Here is a 14,107-nt window from a genome sequence, read left to right as displayed (position 1 = left end):
AGCAGTTTCATCTCCTTTGCTGATCTCCACAGCGTCCCACACGCCATGCGCCTTCATGAAGGTCTTCATTTTCAGGGACCATGCAGTATAATTACTCCTGGCCAACATATGATAGTTCAAACCCAGTGCTCCCTCTTTCAGCTTTGTCTTTTCCGTAGTCATCTTTGGCATATATTTGGGCATACAACGAGACAACCTGGCTCTGATACCAGATATTAGATAACACCTGAAATAAACTTATATGTATGTTGACTGTATACTGAAAACAAGAAAATATTTCACTGCATAAACTGCTTCACTTAGCTTAACAAAGAAACGATTACAAGTACTTAAATAGAACTCCACATGCAGGTGGTAACTACTACTAACAGAATTGCCTAACTAACTCCTACCTGATAAGCATTGTTTTATTGATACATCTACTCTCCTAGAAACTCGCCAACAAACTAATAGATAACTCAGAGCAAACTAAACTAACGACTAAAACTCCTAACAAACGACTGAGTCTTATTCAGACATTAAATACTAAGTTTAGATTAACTAAATTCCAACAACATTCGCATTTCAAGGAGACTTATTGGAAGATACAATGGGGAGTTGGAATTTATTGCAATTTTTACTTCAATGATTAACTGTAGTTTGTTCTGTATTCAAGTATTTTTAAAAGTTTGTAAACTTCGTACTAGTGTCTTTTGTATGGTATATGGGACTTTACATCTGTGACCTCTCAAATTAAAGTCTGCTAGTTTATTTTTTATTCCTTTATTCTAAATATCTGATTGTGTCAGATTATTTCGGGTAATTTTGTGTGACAGGAGCCACTTGAGTCCCAGTCAAATAGGTCCATCTTTTATAATGCTGATACCCACCAGATTGGGTTTGGGTTCAAATTTCCTAATTTATTTCAAGTCGGGGTTTGGTTCGGGTAAGACCAAAGAGAAGTTCGGGCAGAGTCAACCCGACACAAATCCCACATTGAACATTGCTACCCATACAAGGCAATATGGAGGGAATCCAATATTCAATATTCTTGACTTATATTTCTAAAAGTTTTGTTAGGGATGTAATATTTTTTGAAAGATAAAGGTAATATTTACTTAAGGAGAAACAAGCACAAAAAAATCAAAAATCAAGCGTGCAGGCTAACAGGTAATCTAGTGAAAGAGCTAACTAGCTAACGAGTGGGTTGTTGCTTTATTAACACAATTATTTTGATGAAAAGATATTGCCTTAAACATAGGCATAAGATGAAATACATCTTGAAGAACCACCACAAATGATGAATGATCCAACTCTTTATTGTTTATGATCTCCGTAACCCGAAGGCAATCCATCATTACTTGTACGAATGAAAACATATATTAATTTTTATAACCCATCAAGATTATGTATTAATTTACAATTTTCAATAAAATAAAAAGTCGTATGAATATTAAAAAGAGACATCACATAGTTCCAAACTAGTAAAATAATCAATGCGAAGAAAATACTAAAAAATCATATGTTGATTAATTAATTTTAAATTTTGAAATTTTATTATCATGACATTCAACATATTCATTTTATCAAAAATCACTACAACAAATCTGGTCATTTACGACGGATTTTTTGAACTGAAATTGTCGTAATTGAGCCATTTACGACGAAAAAAATCATCGTTTTTGTTCGAGTAGTAAGTTCGTTTTTTCGTCACAAGATAAAATTGCGTCGCAAGTTAGGAAGAAGGGGCCCACACACTCAATAAAATAATAAATCTACTTACGACGGAAAATATCGTCGGATATTTTCTTGTGGGTCCCACCTTGATAAAATATAACATAAATATACGACGCAAATTTACGTCGTAAATTAAAACTTCCGACAGAAAAAACTGTCGTATGTTAGGAACGGGGGCCAACTTACGACAGAATATGTGATGAACGACCGTCGTAAGTTTGTATTTCCAGAATAGCCAAATTCTGATTTTTCAATTTCCAGCCATTTTCAGCTTCCAATTTAAATTCTAAACCTTTCAAAGTCTAATGCAATCACAAACTCTAAACCAAAGACATTTTTCCTAAGCATAATTCCAACAACGTATACATTTATGATTTTATTACATCAAACCCAATAGCAAATACAAGTTCAAAGTGGTAAGAGAAACACTCCTGAATGATAAAACAAGGATCTTTAGTGATCCATGTTACATGATACCCAAGTATCTAAAGTTACATAATTATTTCAATTTTCAAAATCCAAATGCAGGAGCACCCCTATACTCTTCTCCTCCTGACTCTTTCTGCATTTTTCAAAACAATCAAAATGTTACTTCTTGTCACTAAAAATAGCAAATACACTACCACACGTCTACACATATGTTAAATTCATACGGATAATGAGTACCAAAAATAATTTAAAAGAAACCTTGATTTTCAACTGTTTGTTGACATCTCCAAGATGACGTTCCTGCCAATACAAAACAGTAAAACAAAATTTGGCTCTTTATTTATTACAATATGTGAATGATTGAAATGATAGAAGATTAGAACTGATCATACAATTAATAATTCATATAGCTCCCAGTACTTTCACACTTAATAAAATCCCTGCAAGCTAAGCCTAACTAATCAGACCAGCACTTGAAGGGTCTTTAAATATATTTAATGTTTGGTCAGCTTTTCACCTTTTGTATACATCTATAAAAACTAATCTCAATAGTGTTATTCTTTTAGTACAAGATTTAAAGAGTTGTAAGATGGAGTACATATTGGATGTTTGGTCAGGTTTTTGTTTACATTCATTAATTTTTAATAGGACTTTTTATACTACACTACTCTATAGAATGCCCAAATGGAGCGAGAAAGCGTGATTTGGCTTGTTTCAAGTGTGGTAAAGTGGGCCATATGGCCACGAATTATAAAGAGCCTGTTCAGAAGGCTAATGTTCTCAGGATTGCTGGACCGCCGTCTCTCCTAGCACCATCAGCTCAACCCAGAGCTAGAACCTTTAACATGACAATGAAAGATGCGGTGCAAGATGTGGACGTGGTAGCAGGTATGCTTGTTATTAACTCAGTAGAAGTAAAAGTTTTGATGGATTCTGGAGTAACTAGATCTTTTATCTCTGAAAGTATTCTTGATAAGTTAAATTATGTTGCGTACCCTCTGGAACCTAATTTGATTATAGAGGTAGCCAATCAAGAGAAAGTTAGTGTTAATAAGATTTGTCCCGACTGTGATGTGACTATAGAAGGTCGGCACTTTTCTGCTGACTTAATTTCCTTTAAGTTAGGAGAATTTGAGGTTATACTAGGAATGGATTTATAAAAGTAAAAATGTGAAGTTAAGAACCAAGGATGGTGAAGAGGTAATATTCAAAGGAAAGAGGCAAGAGAAGAAATTCTTAACGGCTATTGAGGCGAGAAGATTAATACGACAAGGATGCGAAGTTTATTTGGCTCATGTCATGGATGTAGAGAAGGAATCCGTAAGGATTGAGGATATTCCGATAGTAAGAGATTTCCCGGATGTATTTCCTGATGAATTGCCTGAACTACCTCCAGACAGAGAGATCGAGTTTACGATTGATCAGGTGAAAGGAGCTTCGTGTTTCTCCAAGATTGATTTAAGATCTGGGTATCATCAGTTAAAGATCAAAGCGGAAGATATACCCAAGACAGCGTTCCGAATGAGATATGGACACTATGAGTTTTTGGTAATGGCATTTGGCTTGACGAATGCGCCAGCCGCATTAATGGATCTTATGAACCGAGTGTTCAAGCAATATTTGGATAAGTTCGTTATTGTGTTTATCGACGATATACTAATTTACTCCAAGATGGAAGAAGATCATGAGGAGCATTTGAGGATTTCTTTGGAAATTATGAGAAAAGAGAAGTTGTACGCTAAGTTTTCAAAGTGTGAATTTTGGCGAAAGGAAGTGCAATTTCTTGGTCATGTAGTTAATAAAGAAGGAATCAATGTGCACCCAGCCAAGATAGAAGCTGTAATGAATTGGGAAAGACCCAGGACTCCTACGGAAGTCAGAAGTTTTCTGGGATTAGCCGGATATTACAGGAGATTTGTGCAAGATTTCTCTAAGATTGTCATTCCATTAACGAAGTTGACAAGAAAGAATGAGAAGTTTGTATGGACATAAAAATGCGAGGATAGTTTTCAAGAGTTAAAGAAGAGGTTGGTAACCGCCTCAGTGTTGGTATTACCAGATGAAAAAGGAGAATTTGTGATATTCAGTGATGTTTCATATAAAGGACTTGGATGTGTGTTAATGCAACACGAAAATGTAATAGCATATGTGTCAAGGCAACTCAAGCCGCACGAGCAGAAATATCCAACGCATGATTTGGAATTGGTAGCAATCGTGTTTGCCCTTAAGATTTGGAGGCATTATTTGTACGGGAAAAAGTGAGAGATTTATAGGGATCATAAGAGTTTAAAGTATATCTTTACTCAGAAAGAATTGAATATACGACAAAGAAGGTGGTTGGAACTGATCAAAGAATATGATTGTGCGATAAACTATCATCCTGGAAAGGCAAATGTGGTGGCCGACACTCTAAGTCACAAGGAAAGATTGAATATGTTAACGACATCAGAAGAATTGGTCAAAGATTTTGAAAAGATGGAAATAGAGGTGCAGACTCCCGAATTTGGAGGTAAAGCTATATATGCAATGTCATTTCAACCTGAAATTTTGGAAAAGATTCGATGTTGTCAAGAGCAAGTAACGAATCGTGAAAAGGATAAGTTGACGGGAGAAGAAATAAAGCTTAAAAAGATGGGAAAGGAATATACCATGTTAACTCACGTATTTGGATACCTAGTGTCGTGGAACTAAAGCACGAGATTTTGCAAGAAGCGCATAACTCGAGATTTTCAATTCACCCTGGAAGTACAAAAATGTACCAGGATTTAAAAGAAAGTTATTGGTGGCCAAATATGAAGAAGGAAATTGTAGAATGGATAAGTAAATGTTATGTGTGCCAAAGAGTCAAAGCGGAACATCAGAGGCCGAGCGGATTGCTTCAGCCACTGGATATACCCGAATGGAAATGGGAGCATATAGCGATGGATTTCGTGCTAGGATTACCTAAAACCAAGTCAAATCATGATGCGATTTGGGTGGTAATCGATCGGTTGACGAAGTTAGCGCATTTCTTGCGGATAAATGAAAGGTTTTCGTTGGAAAAGTTGGTCAAATTGTACTTGGAAGAGATTGTGATGCGTCATGGAGTTCCTGTATCTATCATGTCTGATAGAGATCCAAGGTTTAACTCGAGATTTTGGCAACAATTCCATGATCATTTTGGAACTAAGTTGAAAATGAGTACGATATATCATCCGCAGACAGACGGACAAAGTGAAAGGACAATTCAGACAATTGAAGATATGTTGCGAACCTGCGCAATAGATTTTAAAGGAAATTGGGACGATCATTTGTCGTTAATTGAGTTTTCCTACAACAACAGTTATCACGCGAGTATTGGCATGCCGCCGTATGAAGCCTTGTATGGAAGAAAATGTAGATCCCCTACATATTGGGACGAAGTTGGTGAGCGCAAATTAATTGGCCCAGAGCTAGTTCAACAACCGAAGGAAAAGGTAGAGATGATTCGAAAGAGATTAATTGCAGCTCAAGATCGACAAGCAAAGTACGCAAATCAAGAACAAAAAGATGTGCAATTCGAATCTTGAGATAAAGTCTTATTAAAGATATCTCCTTGGAAAGGTTTAACCCGATTCGGAAAGAAAGGAAAGTTGAGTCCTAGGTATATTGGACCATTTGAAGTATTGCAATGAGTTGCGAAGGTGGCATATGAATTGGCGCTACCTCCACAAATGTAACATCTGCACAATATATTTCATGTATCTCTTCTAAAGAAGTATCATGCTGATGCGAGCCATGTGATCGAGTTGGAGCCAGTGGAAATCCAACCAGATTTGTCTTATGTGGAAAAGCCAGTTCGAATCTTGGACCGAAAAGAGAGGACACTCAGGAATAAAGTTGTACATCTAGTTAGAGTATTATGGAGAAATCCGGTAGTTGAAGAATCGACTTGGGAATTGGAAAGCGAAATGAAAGAAAAGTATCCCCATCTATTTGCTTAAATTAGATTCTGGGGACAGAATCCTTTAAGGAGGGTAGATTGTGACGACTGAGAATTTTGCGACGTAATTAAGTCAATAGTGTATGTTTCATATGATGTGATTATATTTATGTGACTAAGTCCTAATTAATTGTCTTCTATGTATATTAGAATATAGGAGCGTAAATAAAAATGTTCCAATTTAAAGAGTAAGCTTAGGAATTAAGCTGTGGTGTCGTGCCGTCAGGTAAAACGGAACCCGTCATAATAAAAATATAAAGAATATAAAATGTGAATTATGTCTGATTAAATGAAAGAAGTGTTTAAATAAAGTATTTCGTCCTAAGTGACGTGTCAATTAATGAGAAGCGTAATCGAAACGTTGAGCGTCGGGCTATCAGGCTGAACGTGACCCGGTACGCGTAGAAAAGGATAAAGATTAAAGGAGGACAAATTCTATGATCAGACCAGAGTCGTTATGTGATCATATATGTGTGATTGCCTATCTGTGTGCATGACTATGTGCTCTGTGATATTTTTATAAATAAAAAGGAATTATTTGATTTAGATAATGGTTTATTTAACCTTCGCGCATTTTTATAAAAATCATATAAAATCAACCGTACGCTCAAAATCTTATTATGAGTAATGGTTGGAAAGCTCATTTAGAGATCTACGTGTTAAAGATTTTTATTCAAAACAAAGTCATCTTTTCGAGAGAAGTATTTGCAGATCAACTCTATTTTCTTTTAAGGATAAAAAGAATATCACCACCTAGAATAACCTAATTACTATATTACCCCCCCCTTGGTGATATAAAACCACCCCACCTCCTTCTCCTTTCTTTTTTTTGCCGAGCTCCTCTCTCCTTTCTCTCTTTTCTCTCGTTTCTTCCCCTCTCTCTCTCTCGGATTTTCTCTCTCTCGATACACTCTCTCTCTTCACTCTCTATCACTTGTTCTTCATTCATTTTCGGGTATGGAACCTTGATTGTGTCAGAAATAGAGATATCTACCTGTATACATACATGCATATAGCTATTTTCAAGTTCCTGAGAAAAATCAAAGTTGGGTTTGGTGGTTTTTGAGTTCAGTTTTAATGAAAACAAAAGGGTTTGTGTTTTGAGTGAGGATATGTGTTTGTATGCGTGTATTACTTGTTAAAATGGATGGTTGATGGTTGGAAAACCCCGAATGGGGGCACCACCGAGATGCCACCGCCACCGGTGATGAACTCCGATGAACCGGTGGTGAGCAATGATGTTAAAAAACTGAGCTCTAGAATCTTTAAATCAAATATTTGTGTTTGCATGTGGTATTTTGATAAAAAGGCCGAATGGTTTTGTCGATTACAAGTTGATAAATTGATTCTTGTTGGTTGTAATGTTAATTTAGTTTGATGTTAAGAGATTAATAGGATTAAAGATGCAAAAGCTTAAAAGTTGAGTTGCATGTGTGTTTTCTTGGGGAAAGGCCGAATGGCCCTTACTATTTTTAGGAAATCATGTTGATTGTGTTAAAATGAATGAGTTTTTGATTTGATGTTTAATTATGGGTTAATTTGTGATATAAGGATTAAGGAAATCATTTGCATGTGTTGTTTTTGAAAAACCCAAATGAGATCTTGGTTTTAAAAGAGCAAAAATGATTTTTAGTAATGATCATGACTTGTTAATGTTCATTCTTGGAAATTAGTAATGATTGGATGATAAAATTTCTTAATGTTTGCATGTACCAAAAAGGGCTATATTCTTTTGTGATTTAAGTATGTTAAATAAGATTCTATGATAATTGGACTTGTACATTTGTTTGGATGCAAAATTTGGGAATGCATGGTGAAGGTCTAGGTTCGACCTTGTGTTAACAAAAAACAAGAATTGATTCTTGTGACTTAATTTTGGTATAATTAAGGTTTAACTAGAAAGTAATAAGATTGCATGTTGATTCAAAAGAGGAATTGTTAATGCATGTCTTGGTTTGATTGTGATTGTGGTTAAGGTCAAATAGGCCAAAGAAATTCAAAGTCAAAAATCTAATTTATGGTAAATGATAGAATGATTGAGTGTTTAGGTATGAAACCTTTGAATTTTTGCTTGTTGGATTGTGTGTTTGGTTCGAATTATGGATAAAAGAAAAAGGGAATTGAGTTAATTGAGGTTAAAAGCTATAAGTAATAGCCATGCATGTCATTGTGTGTTTGGACGAGTTATAAGTATTTGATTTGGGAAAATAGTCAAGGTTTAGCGAGTATATGTAAAGTGATATAAGGCTATGAGTAAAGAATGTGCTATGTGTTGTGTGTATATAAGCTATAGTCGTATAGTTCGAGTCAAAAGTATAGTTGAGCTATCGTAATTGAGTGATCGTTCCGGGAACGAGAGTTGAGAAACATATTAAGGTTTTGGTTTTATTGTAGATTTGGAGCGTTAGGGCATTCAGGCTAGGAAAGGAAAGGGTATACTAGGTGGTAGTAGTTCAACCTTCAGGAAAGCAAATTCAGGCAAGTAACTCTAATTACTTGTCTAAATGGTTATAAAGATAATGTTGTTCATACCATGTAGAGTATTGAACTGTTTAATTATGAAACCCTGATATTGATTTAAGATACCCTGCCTTTGATCTTGTTAAACTACTATTGATAAGCTTAATGATTCAACTCTTTGATAACCTTTCCTTTTTGTTCAAGTTATTTATTAAGCCATGAATTGTATTGAATCCCTATAATTATCTTTGCGAACCCTATTTAATGATACCTTATTTCCTGATCACCCTATTGATCCCTAAATGGATGTTGATCCTTCTAACTTAAGTACCTTGTTATCCTTTATACAGAATCCTTAAGAATTGTTTCTTGCTCATCTTTGAATCACTCCCTAAACTTTGTTTTTCTTAAAATCTGATTTAAGAATGAGTTTCGACTCGAAAGAGTCTGAATGATTTCATGTTCTCGGTAACGATAAAATAAATTTTAGAAAACCTATTTGTTTATTTCCAACTAAAGGTTTTCCAAATGAATTCCTGATGGATTGGATTGGGACGTAAGAGGCTAGTGGGACTAGTCCAGTCATGGTAAGAGGCTAGCAACTTAAGGCTGAAATTATGCCGATTGGTATCTTATAGACCGGATGGAGGTCGGTACGGGCTGATCACCCGTATTATAATGAAATGGAAAGATAAAGTGATCCAATCAACGGTTCTAATTGATTATTTAAAAGGGAACTGGAACTTTCTGTTCAGTAAATTGATTCTTGAAAATGAAAATGGTTTATATTGTTTTACAAAAGAGTTGATTGTGTTAACATGGAGCTTAAAGCTCGAGAACCCTGATTTTAATATGTTGATCATATGATTGATTCCATATATTGAAATTCTGTTGCTTTCCTCTTTCTGGAAGATTTATTCTGATCCTTTAATGATTTGTGATGAATGTTGGCTTTCATCCTACATTGAGCCTTGTTCCTTAAAAGCTCCATATTATTCCTTCATAACCTTTCCTTAACCCAAAAGCTGGAAATCTTCCACCTAGAGCAAATAAAGTAGAATGCCCTGAGTTTGGTAAAGTATATTGTGATTTGATATCGTAGAACTGCTTTATAGTTACTTGCTGAGTTTTATACTCTTATATTTTGTTTTAATCTAACCATGGCAGTTAAGCAAGAAGATGGCCAGGCTTAGGTGCACTGCTCGTAAGAGCGTACCTGGTGGTCCCTACCGTATTGTGGGCTTCCGGTTGCCAGAGCAGGTAGTGGTATTTTTGAGTGAGCACGCGCCTAGAAGGATATCTGTAAAGATACAAAGGGTTATCTGTCAGTTCCCAGCCGGAATCGATATTATTTATTTAATAATATTTTGGGATTAAGATATATTTTATGATTTGTAGTGGTAATCTTGTCTCATACTTTATCCTGTTGATCCTATTAGTAGTTAATCGTGGTTTATACTTATTTAATTATTAGTTTAAAGGTGTGTGAGTCCTCATTTCCTAACCCCGAGATTGAGGGCATCACATTTTGTTTACATCAAAAGTTGTCTTTGACCGAGTAATGATAAAAGTGGAATACGAGTATATTAGGAATCATGTGAGAAATATGAAGGATCTAGAAAGGATTTAACCCTTTTAATTTTGGAGGGATATTATTGGCCACTTGGGTGAGCTAGACCATGAATATGTGCTTCCGCGCTCAAATGTTGATTTGAAATGATAGTCTACTCATTGATCAAGAAAATGTGGATTAAACCATGAAGAAGATGGAACATAACATGCCCCGATTTTAATCTATAATATTTGGTTGAAGTAATTATATTACATTATACATTATTAATGAAAGGTTTAACTGATCACCAATTTAGTTAATATTACTTGAGTAACATTGTCGTATTACTAGATGTCGCTCATTGTTTATATTTAAATGTGTGATATTTAAATTATTAATAATAACCTATAGGGTCGCACAGAAAAAGCTTGGAGGAATAATTAATTTAATTTTTTTTATTTGAATTTGAATTAAAAAGGAAATTCGAATTATTTATTATTAATTAAGTGGGATAAATGAATTTCAAATTTATATATTATTAAATTCAAAATTTAGTTGTTATTTGATAATTGAGTTAAACTTAATTATTAAATAAATAGAATTTCAGATTTAATAAACTATAACTTGGATTAGGGTTACATTTTTATTAGATAAAAACATAAAACCCTCGCTACTAAAGGTGAGAGAGAAGGGGAAAACAAGTCCTTTCTTGGTGCTAGCACACGCCTCCTCTGTACCGGCTTTCGCGTGGATACCTCTACGACGTAGATCGTTAAGGAGGGATACGTAATAATCGTAAAACTCTTTAAAGTAAATACCTCATCGACGAACTTAATATTGTTTTTCGCATGGATCATTGGTGAGTTTCAGTTTTATTTATTGTTTCCTCTGTGTTTTTATACCCCGAAATCCAACAGTAACATGAAGACTAAATGATGGAATAGAAATCTCCCTAGTTAGACGCTCAATAGGCCGGTAAGAACGATGCATAGGAGGAGGCTTCTCAGTGAAATGCTTATCAATAAGACACAGCTCATTGGAAGGCTCCTCGGGAGGAGGGTTCTCAGTACGAGGCTCGGGAGTAGGAGTCTAGCCAAGATAAAAAAGGGGAACATTTGAAAACCTTTCCAGAATCTCACGATTGTGATGGACGTGACTACATGATCCCGACATATGAACATAAATGGTATCAGCGGGTCATCCAATAGAAGTGCGTATAGGAGGATCCCGATCATCTTCAAGGTCTGTAGCCTTATGATCAGTACGAGCATGAGCGGATGAGTTTTGGACATCATGAGAATTAGTATATAATGGTAGATGATCATCTCCAAGGTCTGTAGCAATATGATCATGCTCAGCCTGAACTCTAGCTCGTCTACCATCAGTAGCTCGTGCACCGGCACGTCTACCACGACGGGGCGGTTGTTGCCTCTCCTTTAACTGCCTAGCTCGTCGAACTTCCACCGGCATCTCATCAAAATCATGTAAGGTGTAGTCTCTAATAAAATCACAACATTGGTCAATAAAATGAGACACATCAGGAAAAACATCCTATGTCCGCTGAGATATCTCCCTAAATATAAGTCCCTGAAGTCCAACAAAAGAAGGAACACACATGTTACAAGATTCATGTATGAAATAAAGAAAATAATAAAACATTTAAACTGAAACTATGCAAGTAGGACAACCTATACAATAAACTGATTTAATAAGAAGAAAAATTACAATTCGATAATTAAATGCACCAAGACGAGATATGAATCTATGAGTCCTCTCTAAATACCAAGGATTGTAATCGGGCACTGCACTCTCAGGAATAATTGAGTCTCCTATAAATGTATGATCCAACCGACGCCCCCATATAGCTGTACTAGCTGCATGTTTCTGCATCCATTTGATCTTGTCATTTCCAGTCAAATTTGTATTATGCTCTGCATCGGATTAGACAACATCAACATAAATAGTCTGCACGAGTCCAAACTATTTAGAAACTCTATCAGGGAATTGAAGCTTCACAATGAAGGTACATATCAAAGGCCCACAGTATTGCCAAATATGGTCACCAGACAAGCAATAAGATGGATGATTAGCAATGACATCAAGAGGGTAAGGCTCCCATATGAACTGCGATGGTTCCAGCCCATCCACGAGTATCCGAGTAACAGGGAGGATACGATCACTCGTAGTAGTGTAGGAATGACCATAAAGCCACCTAGAATCACATTACAATAAACATTCAGTTCAAGATTTAAATTAAATTTCGATTCCTAGGGGTTAGGGATGAAATTCTTCTAATCGTTTCTAAAACCCAATATAGGGATTAATGACCCTTAAAATATTAAAAAGTCGTAAATTAAAATCTTACACGAAATTAAATTCTGGTTCCTAGGGTTTAGGCTCCTTGATGTAGGGCCTAAACGCCCCAAACCATGAACCATAAACCCTAACATGTTCGGTATTATTTGAAATTCTTTTAATCGCTTCTAAAAACCCAATTTGGATATTAATGAACCCTAACATGACAACATTACCATCAACAGGAAGCCCTAAAATAATATCTACATCATTCAGAGTAATAGTGAACTCACCCATAGGCAAGTGAAATGTATGAGTCTCTGGCTGCCATCTCTCAACGAAAGCTAATATAAGACTCCAATCAAACTATAAAATATGTCACCCTAACTACCTCATAGAAATCAGTAGCCTCAAGAAAAGGAACCATCTGAACATCCAGCGGTGGAAATCATCTTGATTATTCGGATTTTTATGCCGACACTTCAGCATATCACCACCCCCCGACCTCCAAATATCAAAAGATCTATGTGAATCCTAAAGATGATGAAGGGTAGTATTAACAGGTCCCTGGTGAACATCGTGCACACATTTGCAATATTAGTAAATCTTGAAAAGTTCAAAAAAATTTGCACAATATAGACTAGAAACTAAATAAACCAACGAGAATGATAAAATAGAAGACGACATATCACTTCTTAAATAGCCTAACATATAACTTTTTAAAACCTAGTAACTCTAAATCAGAAAAAATATAGTGTCCTTGATTAATATGACTCGTAACATTCATATTGATGCAAATTTATCTATTTTATTTTTTTTCGATATTTGTAATGGTTCAATTCCTTATTTGCTTGTTAGGATCAGAAATACGACTTCTCTCAAATAAAAAAATACATGTAAATTTTCCTACAGATAGTGGCGTTAAATGCCTACAAATATACCCAAAGATACAATAATCACAACAGAACCTGTCCTTTCTGGGAATGTTTAATTCTTTTTTGTGCATCACTGTTATATATAATTGTAACAGAAGATAGCCATTATAGAAGTAAAAAATCTCTTTTGGACATTAACAAGTTCAATTATATAAAACATATGCAATGACAAAATCAGGTAATCAAGTGCGAAAGTACATGTGACCGCTGGACTCGACTGTGCAGAACAGAGTTGAGTTCAGCAGAATTTCACTTTTTGCAACTACTTATACCCATGACATGTTGCCATATCCGAATAAATTCACAAAAATAAGAAATAAAAAGAATGAGAACATAGAAGACAATGTATAAGACAAACAACTCTGGGAAGTATGTCATTACCAACAATACTTCTGCGAGAAACAGTGCAAGAAATTATACAAATAACTCAATTTGAAAGAGATAGTATGGCTGTTATAAATGTTTTCTCTACTTCCTAACACAACCCGAGACCTAAATTCCCCAACTAAAACTTCAGCTTCTTAAATTAGATAAACAGCTGAGCAATGAAGCAGCGCAGATAGGCCTATAAATATTTTCTCGACTCTATTAAAGTACGAGGGCTAGATTCCCCTTGTTCTATCGGTAAATGCTTAAATATCTATAGCAATTGATTAATCTGAATAACCAATTCAAGCCAGATACTGCAGACTGGAAAGTTAAAATTGAACGTTGCTCAACTTTATTTTAAGCAGAGATATTATTTACAAAGTATATAAA

This window comes from Apium graveolens, chromosome 1 (assembly GCF_009905375.1).
Source record: "Apium graveolens cultivar Ventura chromosome 1, ASM990537v1, whole genome shotgun sequence".
In the NCBI taxonomy this organism is placed as follows: Eukaryota; Viridiplantae; Streptophyta; class Magnoliopsida; order Apiales; family Apiaceae; genus Apium; species Apium graveolens.
This window is presented reverse-complemented; position numbering follows the sequence as displayed.